This window comes from Thermobia domestica, chromosome 4, assembly GCF_964235325.1.
Source record: "Thermobia domestica chromosome 4, izTheDome1.hap1.1, whole genome shotgun sequence".
Lineage (NCBI taxonomy): Eukaryota > Metazoa > Arthropoda > Insecta > Zygentoma > Lepismatidae > Thermobia > Thermobia domestica.
Window position 1 is genome coordinate 201,921,161 of NC_137457.1, and position 18,221 is coordinate 201,939,381.

The 18,221-nt window shown below is 36.5% G+C and overlaps 1 protein-coding gene across 1 annotated transcript in view; it reads left to right on the top strand.

Moving 5' to 3' along the window:
* The window catches only part of LOC145683014 (uncharacterized), an 832,861-nt gene that overhangs the window by 444,087 nt on the left and 370,553 nt on the right, over positions 1–18,221 (top strand). The window lies entirely within an intron of this gene.

Here is an 18,221-nt window from a genome sequence, read left to right on the forward strand (position 1 = left end):
ATGAATCTTGGCCGACCTCCTGATAAACCACGTCTTTCAGCAAGGTGAATTGTGGCAATCCGATACCCACATGAGGAAATCTTCGGTTCAGTGTGAAAGCTTCCATAAGAACCAGCACTCTAATCAGTGAAATGTGCTTTGCTAGTTTTTATTCAATGTGAAAGTACCTAACTTTATTGCTAAAAAAGAAAAGGCATTTATTTCAAACAAGTCGCCATTATAGTTTTCGTACTTGAACACAACACTCATGAAAAGTAATGTTAAAGCGCAACTTGCCCCTGAAAAAGAATATTTATCTGTTTTTAGTTTCTCGTGTTCCCCAAAGTACTGGTACATGCGGAATTAGTGCTCGCCTTCCGCTCGCATTACCTAGGTAAAACGGCTACGATCTTGGTACTAGCATTTGCTTCGGTGTCCACATCTCAAATATTTATCTTTCAGCCTGATTCTATGTATGAATCCGAAATTTCAAATCTAGATAGGGGGCACCAAAATTCATAGTTTATTCTCGGTGCTCATATTGTGATTTACTAAATAATTTTAAATCTAATTGTAAGATATACATTTGATATTTAGAGCAGACTGAGCAAGATAAATATACGTAAAAACTAGTCAATACTTGTCTTAACTGTTTGTTTTCTTAACTGTCAATGAAATAGGTGTATTGAGGAATTTTAAATATTCGAGTTTTGTATTCCGGTTTCAAATATAAATGTGTGTGTATTTCATTTCGGTCCTGCAACCGGGTGGACCTAGATTCGACATTCGAATTCTCATCCGGGTCAAATCAGATTATTTTTAGTAAGGCAAGCATTTGATCTTTAGTGTAGAATGAAGGAGACAAATAGACTTGTCAATATCCGTCTTAATTTTCTGTTTTCTTCTTCACTGTCAGGACTTCGTGAAATTATTTTCGGTGAATTTTTGATATTCAAGTTTATCACAATTTGGGTGGGATGTGGGTTTGGATAAGAATCAAGATCTGAGATCCGGATTTCGGATGCAGATCCCAATTTCGAACCCAGATCCAAGATCCGAATCCAGATCCGAGATCCGGACCCAGATCCGAAATCCCAGATCCGGATCCAGATCCGAGATTCGAGATCCAGATCCGAAATCCGAGATCCGGATCCAGATCCGAGATTCGAGATCCGGATCCAGATCCGAGATCCGGATCCAAAGGATCCGGACCCAATCAGATCCGGATCTTGAGATCCGGCCAGATCCGGACCCGGCCATCCCTATTATACATAGAACACATGGAGAGAGTAGCAAGTCAATGAACAAGAGCAACTACATTGACCTGCTGAATTTCATTGTAATGTACGATTAGAAAGTTGCATACCAGCGTGCTAGTGGTACGTCTTCGCGTACTTGAACTTGTTAAACCACAGCTGCACTGTCTGCGTAGTCACGACACCCTCACCAAAGGCCTGGCATTTCTTCCGCCGCGCTGCAGCGGCGTTTGACCTCAGTTTGAACTCGTACAGCATACACGCCCTTATGATGCTCTGTAGAGGTCCCATGTTCACTCTGTCCTTACGCAAATTCACGGTGTAACTGAACTCCCACAACCAGGTAGTATGTTGGATATGCCTACAGAAACCACTGACCTTCGTTTTATCTCCATTTGCATTCAACTCACAATGTTAGGGCCAATCGAACACAGACCTCCACAAAAAGCGTCAGAACTTTCTTGGTTATCTTTATATATTGTTAAATATTTGAGCAATTCATTTCATTAAACAAATAGTTATTTTTAAGAATTATTTCAATTCACTAGCATTAAGAAAGCAATTATTCTAATAAATTATGATTGTTTCAATATGAAAGTTATTCCAGTGACAAATGCGAGGGTCACTACGAAAGTTTTGAGATACGCATTGTTGTGGCACAGTATTTGAATTCCAACAATTGTGTTCGGTAGTGGTATCCACAGCGAAGAAGCGAAGCAAGTTTCAACTCCCCTCGCTTATCGGCGTGGCCGTATCGCCTTTACTTGTTTGTTGATGTGAGCAGTATTCGGCTATCTAGAATGGAGCTCGAAAGGGAACATTTTCGGGCAATGATCCTTTACGATTTCAAAAGTGGTTCGAACGAGACACAAAGCCATGACCGTTTGCAGGGGGCATTTGGGGACCTTGCTTCTTCCCGTGCTACAATTTTTTGGTGGTTTGGTGAATTCAGAAGAGGCCGGACATCGCTTAAAGATGAAGAGAGAGCTGGACGTCCGGCAACAGCTGTGGCAGATGAAAACATTGCCGCTGTGGAACAAATGATTCGACAAAATCCTCGAACAACTTTCAAGGACATTAAATCTACAGTGAAAATTGGATCGCCAGCAGTAACAAGAATTCTTCATGATTATCTTCGGCTCAGGAAGGTTTCATCTCGTTGGGTGCCTCACACTTTGACTGAACAGCAGAAGCGCATGCGTGTAGAATGGTGTGAAGAAATGCTTGCAAGATTTGATGGAGGCAATTTTCGACGCGTCTCTGACATTGTTACTGGTGATGAGACTTGGATCTATCAATTTGACCCTGAAAATAAACGCCAGTCTACAGTTTGGATCTTTCCAGACGAAAATCCACCCACGAAAGTGAAGGACCGCGAAGTGTGGGGAAGAAAATGGTCGCAACTTTCTTCTCCAAATCAAGCCATGTTGCAACTGTTCCACTTGAAGAACAAAGGACTGTTACTGCTCAGTGGTACACCACTGTTTGTCTAACAAAAGTGTTCCAGAAACTTCGGGAACGGCGTCCAAGAACTGGATTGCGTGGGATCCTGCTTCATCGTGACAACGCGTCCGCACACACTGCCAACATCACAATTCAGTTTTTAGAATCTACGGAGGTCAAACTTATGACTCATTCGCCGTATAGCCCTGACCTGGCCTCGTGTGATTTTTTCTGTTCCCCAGGATCAAAGATCGCATGAGTGGGAAGAGATTTTGCAGCCCTGAAGAAGCTGTAGTGGCTTACGAGAATGAACTTTCAACACTTGAAGAAAAAGACTAGCAACACTGCTTCCAAAACTGGTTTTCGAGGATGCAAAAGTGTGTACAGTGTAATGGTGAATACTTTGATAAAATATAAGTGTTAAATTGATTTTAAGTATGTAAGTTATTTCACACCTCAAAACTTTCGTAGTGACCCTCGTATTATTCCAATGATGATTTGAATAAATAAAAAAATATAGTCTTCAAGATACGATCAATAATTTGAATAATTATTTTCATTAAAGAAGTAGTTATACAAATAATTATTCTAATAAATCAACAATTAGATTAGTAACTATTCCAATAAACAAACAATTGTTCAAATAAAATTGAAATGTACAAAAATTGTTCAAATAATTATTCCAGTAAAAATAATCAAACAATCATATCCAGTAAGTGGTCAATTATTTGAATATCTTTTATATTAAAAAAGTATTTACTTTAATAACTACTCTAACCAGCTAGCCATTAGCTAAGTCACGATTCCAATAACCAAACAGCTTTCTTTGAAATAATTGTTTCAAAAATAAAAGTGTTCAAAGAATGTTGTAATTATGAAAGATTACTCAAGTAATGTTTTAAATGAGCAAAAACGTTAAAATAACTATTTGAAAAAAAAACAGAAAGTTTGCACATAATCATATAAAATAAGCAATTATCTGAACCGTTTTCCTTAAACAAGTAGTTATTCCAATAAATCAGTAATTATTACAATTTACAAACAATTGTTCAAATAATTATTCTTGTGAACATAAAATGTTCAAACAGCCATTTCCAACGCAAGATAAATTATTTGTACTTTTTTCTTTCAATTAAACAAATACGGTGATTTTTTAATAATTCTAATAAACCAGCAATAAGCTATATAAGTATTTCAATAAAGAAAATTAAATTCGGTAACTATTACTTGTTCCAGTAGTATTAACTTCCCTATTAACTGTTATTACAGAGGCAGTTTGAAAGATTTTATATAAAATAATATAATTTTAAATTTGATTATAATTGAAGATTTTAAAAAAATAAATAAACATATTAAAAATATGTTTGTCTCTTTCATTGAGGAAATAGTACGTAATTAAATGCAAAATTTTAAATATTTAATCAGATACGAATATTGAGTTTATTCTATAATGATCAAGAATACAACATATTAACATTAATTACACTTTTCTTGAATATAGAACTATTTTTGAAAGTGCGTTCCAGAAACATACAGCTGAAACACAGAGGAGAATTTTTCATGGAAATGTTACGTGCTCGTTATTACCAATGAATTCTGTTCGTTAAAATTCCAAATGTATAGTTAGTGGTACCTCATGTCAAGTAGACAAATGAATTAAGTCTTGATTTCTGCAAAAATTAAATGACTTTCTCCTGTCACGTGTGTTTCGATCTTCTGAACGGAACAGCGTTACACTCTGTAAATCCAGTTCAATTGAGCCATTTGTCTTTCGTTTTACACTGTGTCCATATTACCGATTCTCAAACTTTTTTCAAGTTCAGAATCTCTTGGAACCGTAAACTTAGACCAATTTAAGATTCAGACTTCCAAACTGTGTTGTGTGTAACTATGGAAGTATTAAGAATGACTATTTTCATCCATTCGTTCTCAGTCTCTTGACAGATGTCAGAGCAAAAATAGTAAGAGATAGCGGGTATTCTTTTAATGTATGGATTCAGTGTGTAAGAAGATGATTTCATATTCTTTGTTAACCCTACCCTTTCAACATTGATCCCGATTGAACAAAAATGGTAACAGATAACAGGAATTGATTTTTCCAAGAATAAGTTTCAGTTCCATTCTTATCTCTTTACTGCAAGAATGAAACATTTCCATACATAATTTTTTCTTGCAACCTAAACAGAGCGCGTGTACACCGTGATCAACCGTATATACAAGGCTAAACTGGCCCAAGAGGTAGTGTGACAAGCAGACTATTTAACATGGAGGCCACTCCGTCAGTATCTTCAGTCAATTTTAGTTGCAGTAACAATGAGTGTAACGTGTGTTCCTGTCACCATGGCATGGCGCGTTCTCAGGTTGCGGATCGAGGAGAAGGCCTCTAGATATAGAGGTTAGCTGCGAATATAGTGAATAAGCAGTCGCGGACATACGACTAGGAGTGGTCCTCAGCTTGGAGGTTTGGGAAGGCTAACAACCTCATCCTGTAAAAAAAAAAAAAAAAAAAAAAAAAAAAAAGGACTTGTTCAGAAACATTCACAAAAGCCTCCGACAAGGACTGATAACTTGGCACGACCTCAGCAAAAGAAAATGGACAAGAGATTTGGAACATGGAATATTAGAAGTCTTTATAGGGCAGGTGCGTTAAAATCCGTCACGAGTGACCTAGAAAAATACAGGATGGACCTAGTAGGAGCTCAGGAAGTTAGGTGGGAAGGAAATTGAGCTGTGAATACCGGAAATTTTACGTTCTTTTATGGGGAAGGAAATAAAAATCACCAGTTAGGAACAGGGTTTTTCGTTCACAAAGGAATATTACCAGCAATTAAACGGGTTGAATTTGTTACTGACAGACGTTCTTTTATTACTCTTAAGGGACGGTGGTGTGATATTGTTGTTTTAAATGTACATGCTCCTACTGAAGATAAAGATGACGATATAAAAGACAGTTTTTACGAAGAAGTGGAACAGATATTTGATCAACTCCCGCGATACCATATGAAAATTCTATTAGGGGATTTCAATGCGAAGGTAGGACGAGAGGATATTTTCAAACCGATTATAGGGAACGAAAGTCTGCATAAGGAAAGTAATGACAACGGTGTTAGACTCGTGAACTTTGCAACATCCAAAAACCTAATCATGAAGAGTACAAAATTCCCACATCGCGAAGTTCATAAATACACTTGGACATCACCAGACGGAAAAGCACATAATCAAATTGATCACGTTTTAGTAGATATAAGAAGGCAATCTAGCATAATTGATGTCCGGTCGTCTAGAGGAGCTGATTGTGACACTGATCACTACCTGATAGTAGCGTTAATACGAGAGGGATTATCGTTGAATAAAGGTGATAGTCCTTTATAATCGCTGTCCTTTATAATGTCCGAAAACGGTGAGATTTAATTTAAAGAAATTAGAAGAGAGCCAGGTAAGAGAGGAATACCAGATTGAAGTTTCGAATAGATTCTCTGTTTTACAAGATTCGGAGTGCACTAGTGTTGAGGATACTTGGATTAAAATTAGAGATAGCATTAAAAGTTCAGCAATAGAAAAAATTGGGACACGCGGAAATACGTAGGAACAAAATGGTTTGACCAGGAATGCATTAAACTACCAGAGAAGAGAAAACAGGCAAAATTACCTGGCTACAAAATCCGAATGAAATAACTACACAAAATTTAGCAGATATCAAGTGGGAAACTTCCAAAACTTTTAGAACAAAGAAAAGCGATTTTTTGAAAACTAAAATTAGGAACTCGAGCATAATAGTAAAAATAAAAATATCCAGGACGTGTATAAGGGGATCAGCGAATTTAAGAAAGGCTATCGACCTCGTGCTTATATATTAAAGAAAGCTGACGGAACAGTTCTCACTGACACGGATAGCATCTTAAATAGATGGAAAGATTTCTTTGACGACTTGCTGAACACACAGACAAAAATTAATGTGCGTGGAGAAAAGGAGATACACACCGCAGAACCGTATATTCCAGAACCCAACCGAATAGAAATAGAAACCGCTATAAAGAAATTAAAGAAACACAAATCTCCGGGTGTAGATGAAATTCCGGCTGAGTTAATTTAGCTGGAGGCGAAAAATTGTGGAACAAGATACACAATCTCATTCTCCTTATCTGGAACAAGGAAGAATTGCCACAAGAGTGGAAAGAATCAATCATTGTTCCAATTCACAAGAAATGCGACAAGACTGACTGTAATAATTATCGAGGCATTTCTCTTCTGTCAACATCCTATAAAATCCTTTCAAATATTCTATTAGCAAGATTGACCACATACCCAGATGAAATCATTTGAGATTATGAGTGCGGATTTAGACGAAATCGATCAACTATCGACCAAATATTTACCATTTACTCGAAAAAATGTGGGAATACAATACCCCGGTACATCAATTATTTATTGATTTTAGAAAGGCATACGACTCAGTTAGGAGAGAAACATTATACAACGTTCTTACAGAACTTGGAATACCGAGAAAGTTAATTAGATTAATTAAGATATGTTTAAATAAATCCCAAACTAAAGTCCGGGTAGAAAAATTTTTGTCCACGAGCTTTCACGTCGATAATGGCCTGAAACAAGAAGATGCGTTGTAGCCATTATTATTTAACTTTGTGCTGGAATACGCTATAAGGAAAATCAAAGATGGCAACCAGGGCCTAGAGTTGAACGGTATTCACCAGGTTATGGCACATGCTGATGATGTAAATTTAATGGGGGATGATAGGAGAACAATAGAAAGAAATGCAGAGGTCTTATTAAACGCTTGCAGGGACATGGGTTTAGACGTAAATGCAGAGAAAACTAAATACATGGAAGTGCGTCGAGACCGTAATACAGTAAATTGTGGATGCGTTAAAATATGAAATAATACTTTTGATAAAATGGATACTTTCAAACATTTAGGATCAATATTAACAGACGAAAATCATATTCACGAAGAAATTAAATGTCGACTAAAAGCAGGGAATTCGTGTTACTATTCCGTTCAAAATCTCTTGTCGTCGCGAATTCTGTCGAGGAATTTGAAGCTTAAATTATATAAAACGATAATCATGCCTGTTGTTCTGTATGGTTGCGAAACATGGTCACTTACTCTGAGGGAAGAACATAGACTGAAAGTATTTGAGAACAAGATCCTGAGACGAATATTCAGACCCAAGAGGAACGGGAATGGCGGAAACTTCTTAACGAGGAACTACATAATTTATACGGTTTACCCAACATTGGTTAGGGACGTCAAGTCTAGGAGGCTTAGGTGGGCAGGTCATGTAGCTAGAATGGAAGAAAGTAGAGACGCTTAAAATAATTGACTGGAAGACCAATCGGAAAATTACCATTAAGAAGACCTAGGCGCAGATGGAAGGACAATATTAAGATGAATCTCGCGGAGATAGGAATACAAAGTAGAAACTGGATCCAATTGGCTAAGGATAGAAGTCAGTGGAGAGCTTTTGTGAACGCGGCATTGAACCTCCGGGTTCTATAGACCATAGAGTTAGTTAGTTAGTAACAATGAGTGCTCAGCAATATTTAATACGTAAGCTGCTGCTGTGTGAGTTCCAACTCGGGCATAACTCTGCGGCAGCCACACAAAACATTGTCATTCAAAACGGGAAGATAGAATAAATCACAGCACAACTACTCTTTGGTTTCAGAAATTTCGCGCAGGTTGTAAATCTGTTGAAGATCAGTCAAGGTTTAAGGTCATATGACACACTATTCAGGAATATTCATCCACCAGTACACGACGACTATCAAACCAACTTGCCATCTCCAACTCCACTGAAGTGTCGATTTTACGAAATCGGCAAAACCATCAAGAGCTGCCGCATTGTGTCACATGAGTTTACCCCCAGGTGAGGCCTAAAGGAGAGTGAATGTGTATCGATAACGGAGCAAAATCCGCGTTATGTGCGTATCGTGAAAAGGGACTCTCATTCGACGAAAAGTTAAAGGTGCAAAAACAGTGACTGATCAAAGGCCAACTACCAGAAGAGATCGCCAAATAAAACCATTTCGAGATAAATTCGTGCTCTATGGTTGGTGGATCTACGAGGAAGTAATTTATTTCAGTTTTTTCCTGATGGTCGTACCAACGATGCCGGCTTTTATTCCGAACAGTTGGAGCGGATGTATGCTACACTACGCAGAAAATGTCCTGCATTGGTGAACCGAAAGAATGCCCTAGTGCAAAAGGATAACGCAAAACCACACACGGTTTGAAAATCGCAAAAAAGCATTCAGAAATTTGATTGCACCAAACTGATGCCACATCCGGCGTTTCTATAGTTCTTACCTTGCCCTTTGTGGTTACTATCTGTTTCGGTCCATGGCTTATTTCCTGAAATCACGATGCTTCACTAACTGCAAGAAGTGGAAACAGTAGTGACTGCCTTTATGCTTCTAAGAACAAGACGTGGTATCGACATGTACTCGAGGAGCTGGCAGGAAGGTGGCTGCAGACAGTTTAACATGAAGGGCTATACGTTATATCTTATATAACAGAATTTCGAAGACCACCCCTGTAAAACCTAAAGTGGTAGAAACTTATTTTTACTTTTAGGTTTCATTATTGATGTCTATAGAGAAATAGCTGTAAAATATATGGAAGAATTATCAAAAATATATCCTTCAACACTAATAACAATAAAGATAAACAATAATATATAGTGTGAAGCAGTTCTTGCATATGAATTCAGCATCGCAAGAATATATTCGATCTTCACATTTTTCTTTCTACAAAGACCATACTACTGCTGTAGAAATATACTACAACTTCCGGTTTCAATTCTAGAGCAAAACAGCAATAAGTATTGAGAAATTGTTTTTTCGTGTGTATTCAGTGTCTCAAGATCAGGTTCCATTCCCGATCTTATTGCTTTATTGCAACCAAAGGTGATAAAGCTACCAGTTCTGTTTTCAATATTGATGTAGAAATATTCTGTAGTTTCACTATGTAAAACACAACTCACTTGTTTAAAAATAATTCTGTGTTATTTCAAAATCAAAATTATTCTAGAGATCACTTTTTTCCAGCAGTAAAGAGTTAATCTCTTCTGAATAGGGTCCGTAGTTTGCAAAATACATGGTTTGTCCGTACAGTAATTACTAGGTTCGTTAAAAAAATGTATTGATCCGTTCCGTACATATTGTTAACATTCTTCAAAATAGTCACCTTGAGCGTCGATACACCGTTGCCAACGCGATTTTCATGCTGCAAAGACTACCGGGAAGTCAGCTACCGTAAGCTCTTTCAGAGACTCTGTAATAGCCCATTTGATGGCGAGAACATCAACGAAACGGTTGCTTTTCAGGTTTCTTTTGAGCTTTGGCAGCAGAAAAAAAAACGTCTCGTGGGCTCATATTGGGACTGTACGGTTGCCGCGGCAAGGTTGCAACCTTGAAATGATTTATCGGTTTGGAAAGGGCTATATTAAAAATGTATAACACATACAATAACAAATGCTACATGAAAATGTACAGAAACTGTCCACGTTTTATACATATTGTTACAAATGTGCGATATGGCTTTCTTTCGTCACACTGCACACATCTATGCAGTAGCCTAGTTCAACCCATTCCCTACTAATGGTAGTAAATGTGGCTGCAATGGGAACTTGAAGCCCACTCAAAGTTGTTGGAAGTGGAAGCATATACACCTATCTTTCATATGCCCTAAAGGAAACCTTTCAGAGCGGGAGATCTAGGAGACCATAGGAAAAGTGTTAAGTCATAGTTTCTGCTGCATAGACGCCATTTTGGAAACTAGACTTGAGCTGCCATCTGTTGGTACAAGCCAAGATAACAAATATAGAAATATAAGTTTCCAAGGTGCTCTTTCGTTTTATTATTCGCACAAACGTATTTTATTAATAGTTTTCTACATATTTCACTTTAAAACCCGATGAATCATTTATAATCACCTTAATTTCCAACTTACCAGAAAGGGTAATTATTGCACTCATATTTGAATCTAATTTGACTTCATGCTCATTCAGATCTATTGTTAATGAAACTGATATGAACAGCTTCAATGCCTCTCTTGATAATATCCAAGAAGTACTCAAGTTCATTTGGGGCGAACTTTCTCTCGTTCTGCGTTCGACTCTTTATTTACATGAATCGCCCATGAGGTGCTCCGTAATTCCATCTACATCCCTGATTGTGAATAAGGATTCATCTGATTTGAAAATATGATAGGTACATTTTCATTTTTTTTATTTCTTTCACACAAAATCATTATATTCGAATAATAGAATCATTTCTCTAAGAGAGTTGCTGGTAGAGTACCGAATCGAGGAATGGAAACTCTTGTCAAAACACACATATAATGATGTCCAATTCAAATTCATATGACCTGTGATCACACCTGAGACCCATCAGCGAAAATACATGAACGAAGTTTCAGGCTAGAGCTTTTTTCTTTTTTTTTTAAAAAAAAAAAGTCAAAAACTAAGCTTTTGTTCTGTTTCCTTATAATTGAGTAGTTCTAACTAGTAGAGCATAGTATCTTTTTATGCCTTCACATTTCAGTATAAGCCATGACTCGTTACACCAGATGTGGTGTGTAAGTGGTGTGGTAATATGATTAAGGTGGTTGGGTCACCTAGATGTGATAATCTTTAATTAGTATACAAATAAATTATCAATACCTATTGAGAAGTCTTGCACCTGACTTCCCTCTGGAGCCTCCACTACCACTGTACCACAATGTTGCAGCATGGAAACATATGCTGGTCTCAGGGTTTATCCACTTAATCTGAGAACAACTCTAGTTATTATATCTGGAAGCTAATAGTAAAGGAGGTAGAGGTGTGGGATTTGAATTTAGAAGAAAAAAATACATCACAGCCTCAGCGCAATAATTTAAAATGGTGCAATAATTGAAAGACTTACGATTAGTTCAAATCCTCTTTTACATTCCTAATTAGAGGAAGATTACGGTTCATTTTGGGGCGTTCCTTTACCTAGCCCCAACTGGGAACGTGTCAGAAGTTCTACGTGTATAATACCTCACATCCCCAGCCTGAAAAGGAAAGGCAAGTAAATATTTGCAGTTGGTGTTACTCACCCTACTGGAAAATTGAGACATCTGAAACCATGGAGAACAAATCCTTTTATTATCGGTAGAGCACTAATAAATTAGTAATATTGGTATAATGACACCAGATCCTGGTTACACTAACCCACTACTCTTGAGATATTTTACACTTAAATCAACACTATATATTTCATATATATATATATATTCTTTCTCTTGTAAACTTTTAATATGTATGCATAATTCAATGTAAAACAAAATCCTTTCGAATTCTTCAATATCGGTATTATTTCGACAATCACTATAAACAACACTGTTTATTCATTTAGATTGTCATCACTGTTTTATATGCTAGCACTGCATAACGTTCATCGTCGACACTGCATAACTGCAGTCACAGTTCCATTGTTATTTGTGTAACGTAAAGGAAACTCTTCGCGGTAAAGTCCAATATCTGACTCCCAAATAGTTCTGTTGACGTTGAAGAAGAACGTCCTTCACTCTCACTAACTATTTAATAGTTATTCAATCCACTACTTCCTTAGGATGTAAGCCACTGATGCTGTCTCATACTAGTGGTTACGCAGTCCATACTGTCTCGTCTCAGATCATGGGGCCGCGGTGGCTCAGTGGTAGAGGGTTAACCTCTGGTGCTTGGAGTCCCGGGTTCGATCCCAGCCCCCGCCAAGTGAACTTTGTAGTGGACCGTGTGCGTGGGTTTTCTCGGGGTTCTCACGTTTCTTCCCACTTTCTTCATTCCACCATTTCATTCATTACTCATCATCACCGTCTCCTTTAGCCTAACCGGCATAACCGTGGGACATAAAACTCAAAAATTTCATTTCAGTTCATTTCGTCTCAGATGATGTACTTATTCACCAAATAGCATGGCGAATTAACCCTTGTATGCATATACAGGGCCTCTCAGGCCCTGTGGGGTTTTATTTTCAAAGTTATTGCAAATCTATTCAATCAAAAAGCCTTGCTCATTGTGTATTCTTTTAACATTCTTTTATGCATTCATGAGTAGCTTTAGAATATTTTTTCATTATCTGGAAAACAGTAATATTTGATTTAATTTAGTAACCCCTTAAATGCATATGTAGGGCCTGGGAGGCCCTAATGAAATAATAATGGTATGCGAATTATTTGACATACTTTTGTAAATAAAATTGGTCCTAAACGAATATGCTATTTAGTTTTATTACTTCTTTTTATTATTATTGTACTTATTTGCAATTAGTCCTATTTATAATTGCTTATTTTATGCCCAGTAGATAGAGCTGCAATACATATGCAAGCTTTTATCAATCATTTGTATATACGATTATTTATATAATCTATCAGCTATTTATTACAGCTTTTTGCTAACTTATTTCCTTTGTTCGAACAATTACAGCAACAGAGTTGATACAATAAAGTTCTAACACACACACACACACACACACACACACACACATATATATATATATATATATATATATATATATATATATATATATATATATATATATATATATATATATATATATATATCTTCCACTGTTGCTTTTATATTGTGACTAGGTGCAATTTGCAATGCCCAGTTACATTGGTGTGTAATTTGTGTTAGTTTCAGCGCAAAACGACATCTACGGCTAGTGGAAGATGAATTACGAAGAGAGTGTGTGAGGATGATTTTGTCCGTTTTGTAAATGAGGGTCTTGATGATAGTGTACTGTCGAACAGTAATAGTGAGGAATCTGAGGATGAAAAATCCAATAATACAGTTCATCAAGGAAGTGTAAGTGTAAGTGTAAGTGATGAACATTTCGATACGTCATCACGCTCTGAAAGTACCAGTGGGAATGAAGCTATTAGTGATTCCGATACACATTTTAGTCCAAACGACATAATTTGGAAAAAGAAAACACCTCCATCACGGACTCCAGCACATAATATAATGAAGTTTTCTCCAGGTGTTTCAGAGGGAGTGAAAAGAATGCGTCCAAAAGATGCGTTTGACTGTTTCATTTCAAAGGAAATCTTGAATGGAATTTTATACTATAGAAAACTTGAGGGAAGAAGGGTTGCAACATTGAAACGAAAAGAGTGGGAAAATGATAGTCTGGACTAAATAAATGCTTTTCTTGGCATTTTGCTACTATTAGGAGTAGAAAAAAAGACGAGATGTGCTAATCATTGAACTGTTCATCTCTATGAAATCAAACCAATGTTCAAAGGCATTATTTCTGTCAACAGGTTTGAAGACATAAAGAAAGCCTTACGATTACCCATAAACGTACAAGGCAAATCCATCTTGAAAATGATATACTGACACCTATTCGTTTTGTGTAGGAAATATTTCTGTGAAACTGTACAAAAGTGATGGTTCCGTGTGAAGAACTTACTGTAGATCAACAGCTAGTGTCACTTCGAGGTAGGTGTGGGTTCATTGACACGAATATTGACACGCCTCGAAACTCTTGAAAGTACGTAATAAAAATATTTTGGTTATGTGGCACTCAATCATCATATGCCGTTGATGGTTTTGTATACACAGAAAGAAAACCAAAAGAAAGCAGTTGAAGAGAAATCTGGGAAGAATGTGGTAAAACCCCTCTGCAAAACCGTTTCTGCGACTTCACGAAATATTACTATGGATAATGTCTTTGATAGTGTTGATCTAGCAGAGCATATGCTATAACAATGACTTACGGTTATGGGACACTAAGGCGAAACAAACGCGACATTTCAGTTGAAACGAGAGCCACATCTCTTTGAGAAGTAGGTTCATCAATGTTTGCATTCAAGCAAAATGTCACTATGGTCAGCTAAGTGCCAAAGAAAAAGAATACAGTGATTTTGATAACCACCATGCATCATGATAAAGCAGTTGATGAAAATAGCCCTAAAAGAAAGCCAAAACTATTACAACAAAACTAAATGTGGAGTTGATGTTATGGGTTAAGACGTTAGAGACTATACATGCAAAAGACAAACTAGAAGGTGAGCGTTTGCTCTCTAGTCAAATATGATGGATGTGGCAGATAAATAGTCACATTGGTTTCAGGATGCAGAATCCAAATTTCTATTAAAACAAGAAAGACAATCGTCCATTATTCTTGCAGGAACTGGCAGAAAATTTAATGAGAAACCAGGTGATTCTAAGATCACAAATACCCAACTTGCCACTAGCAACAATTAGTGCTTTGAAGATATCCGGAACTGAAAAGGAATAAGCAGGAGAAAGATAAGATAATATGAATTTTGTCCATATAGTATTCATAGAAAGAGAGCGTTGGTATGCTGCTAGTGTGGCAAAAGCACTTGCAAAGAACACATAAAATGATTTGCAATTCATGCATTTTGTAGATACATTTTTTTTCTCAAAATTGCTAAACAATGATGTCATTTGCATACAAGAATGTCAGAAATTATATAAATATTTCTTTTTTGATGATTATAGTACCATTTCACACAGGTGTGTTTAGAATTTTAAAATAAACTAGAAAATTATGAAGTGTATGAGCAAACTGACAAAAGTATATTTGAAGAAAATATTTTGTTACAGTTTTTTTTTTGTATTTTCTACTAATTGTAATAAATATAAAATAATTGTAAACATTGTTTTAAAACTTGTATACTTATGAAAATGCCCATTGTTGGTCTATTGTGTAATAAATTTTGCTATCATAGGGCTGCAAGTAGTAATTTGCATCAAATTCCAAATAGAACCCTTTAAATATCATACAAGGCCTCGGAGGCCCTGCATATGCATTAGCGTACATTTACTCAACCATGCGGACAAGGGTTAACATATATTAAAGCACTCGAAATATGACTTCTGGTACTTTACTTGAAAGAAAAGAAACTGAACCCATCTTCCTCTCCGACGACAGCTTCTCCGTTTCGATACGAGACACCCTTCTCGGGATGATACTGCATGATTAGTTAGTTGTCAAAGTTTTTGGGTTTACTTGCTTGTCACCATTGATCGTAAAACGCTGAATAATTAACTGAAAGTCTTCCTTGAAGAACCAAGGTGCATGATACAGTTTATGTATTGATTTCTTTCTCTCGGGAGTATAGTTAATGAAATCGTATGTATTGTAGCAATAGTATCAATACACTGCTGCTTTTGAAAACAAGCACTTGTAAACAAAATAGTTCTGTCACCATTAAATGTATGTACAATCATAACAACTTTGGTTGAGACTAATAACGAAAGTAACTGATAGGAAGAACACTGTTCAAAAATATTATAGGAAGAACACTGTCCCAACTCACAACTCCTACACTCTCATTATAAGCAGTGATTTATTTGTGGATTTTGTAGAAAGGGGGAATGTATATGCAAGATTGTGTTCCGTATAACAGAACAACTTTACAGTCGGGTTGGGAGAACGTTATTTTTAAACCTATCTACTTTAAAATTATGGTACTAGTTTGATAGGCGGTCCCCAAGTTCTTTATTTTTTACCTTTTTATAAACAATTTTATGATAAATACGGGTAGGTACGTTAGATAAGATTTGGTTAGGTAAATTAGTTTTCACGTGTTACCTTGCTACTTTTCGTCCTACTGCTGAAGACAAGTGTGCAGCATCCAGTAAAAGCCCTATAGTTACATTGCAATCAGCACAACTTGTCGTAACAAGTGTCACACTCCTACGTAAAACAGTTTTGTTGTGACAAATAATTCTTTAGTCCGTTCTAATTTGGTCTTTAAAAACCAAATTCCTCGCCCGAGCAATAAATATGATAAAAGGTAAGAGTTAACTTTGGGCAGAACAGTGATAGGTGCACATACACTTGAACCTGATTTTATTAAATAGAAGGGGAAAGACGGTATTAAATGTCATTCGTCATATCATAAATGAGTTTTTGCACTTGCTCCTTCTACTTAATAAAATTAGATTCAGGGGTGTGTGACCCTAGCATTGTTCTGCTGAAAGTAAACTTCTGGTCAACAAAACATACTGGTATTAAAACGAATCCAGAATTGAACAAAGACTGTAATCTGGTCTCTGAAGAATCATGAGCATGTATTAAACAATTACCAATATGATGCTACCTAGGGGAAAAAATACCTTTTCTTTCACTTTTACTCTCGAAATTGAAACAGCCATTGTAGCCTACAATATTACAACAGTTGACAGTTTTTACAACATTGACAATATTGACAATATTGACAACATTTACAATATTGACAGTTTTTACAACAAAATAACGAGAAAGGATTGACTGCCGATTTCACCTTGAGTTAAGCTGAAGCATGACTTACGGCGTGTTATCTAACACTGTCTTTAGAAATTAACAATATTTTCACAGCGTGCTTCACTTTAGAATACTGAAGCAATAGAAGATTGGTTTACATCAGATACCGTCTTTTTCAGTTGGTTTGTCGGTAGCAATATGATGTCCATTTTTTATCCAGCTGAAGGCATACTTTTCTGCATTGAAATAAATAATGTCTGGCCTATTAACGTTTATGGAAAGAAGATATTTGAGGGTTTTTACAGATAATTAGTTTCTAGCATCATAAGTTGGAAAAGCCTCTCTTACACTCTGAAAAAAAAAACTGAAAGCAATTCTATGAACAATTCTTCAGAAAGCAATTTTATAAACAAGACCAACATAGCTTGCGACAATAAACACACTGAAAAAAATAAAGAATCGCTACTAAAACATGAAGTCGAATCATTGCACTTCAAAAGAGTTTATAGTTTAAGAAACGGAGAAAATATCTTCCCAGGCTGGGAAGGCTGAATTAAACCTAGAGACAGGGAAGTCAAAATTTAGAAGGGGGGAAATTCCCAGGCTTCCCTGGCTACAAATAAATCCCTGATTATAAGCAATTGGCTTATAATATCAGGAAACAGTATTCGCCGTGACGTGCTCCATCAAACCTAAAACTGAACTACCTCCTCTTTTGGGCTCCCTTGCCAATATCCACCACCCTACACAAAGAACTGTCGAAACTCGCCCCAATGGTCTGTGCTTTTAAAATGGTAAAGGGCCCCAGGCGATGTTCGTGGTGGGTGGCCATAGTGCACTTTCGGACAATGAGCTATCCAAAACATACCGAAATAACTTCAAATATTTCATAACTAGATTAATTAATCGTTGATATGATGACACCTTAATTAACTTTAGACTTTCTGTACCAAAACCATGTCAGTCTCTTCAACAGACAAGATTTGACAATTTAAATCACAATTAATCACAACACTAGGCGATTTATTCTGAAACTGCAATGACCTCTGGTAGATGCTGCCGCCCCCATGGGGTGGTGGTTTGAGGAGGTGCCCACCTATCTTCTGCCAAGAGCAGCACAGGTTTTGTACTTTTGTTTACCTATTCAATATATAAAGATACAGAGCATATACAATATAAAACAAGAAAGCTACAAATAAATTAAGACATAATAGCATATATGAAACATATAACAGCATAAACCATAGTATGACAACTCTTTTTATTTACACA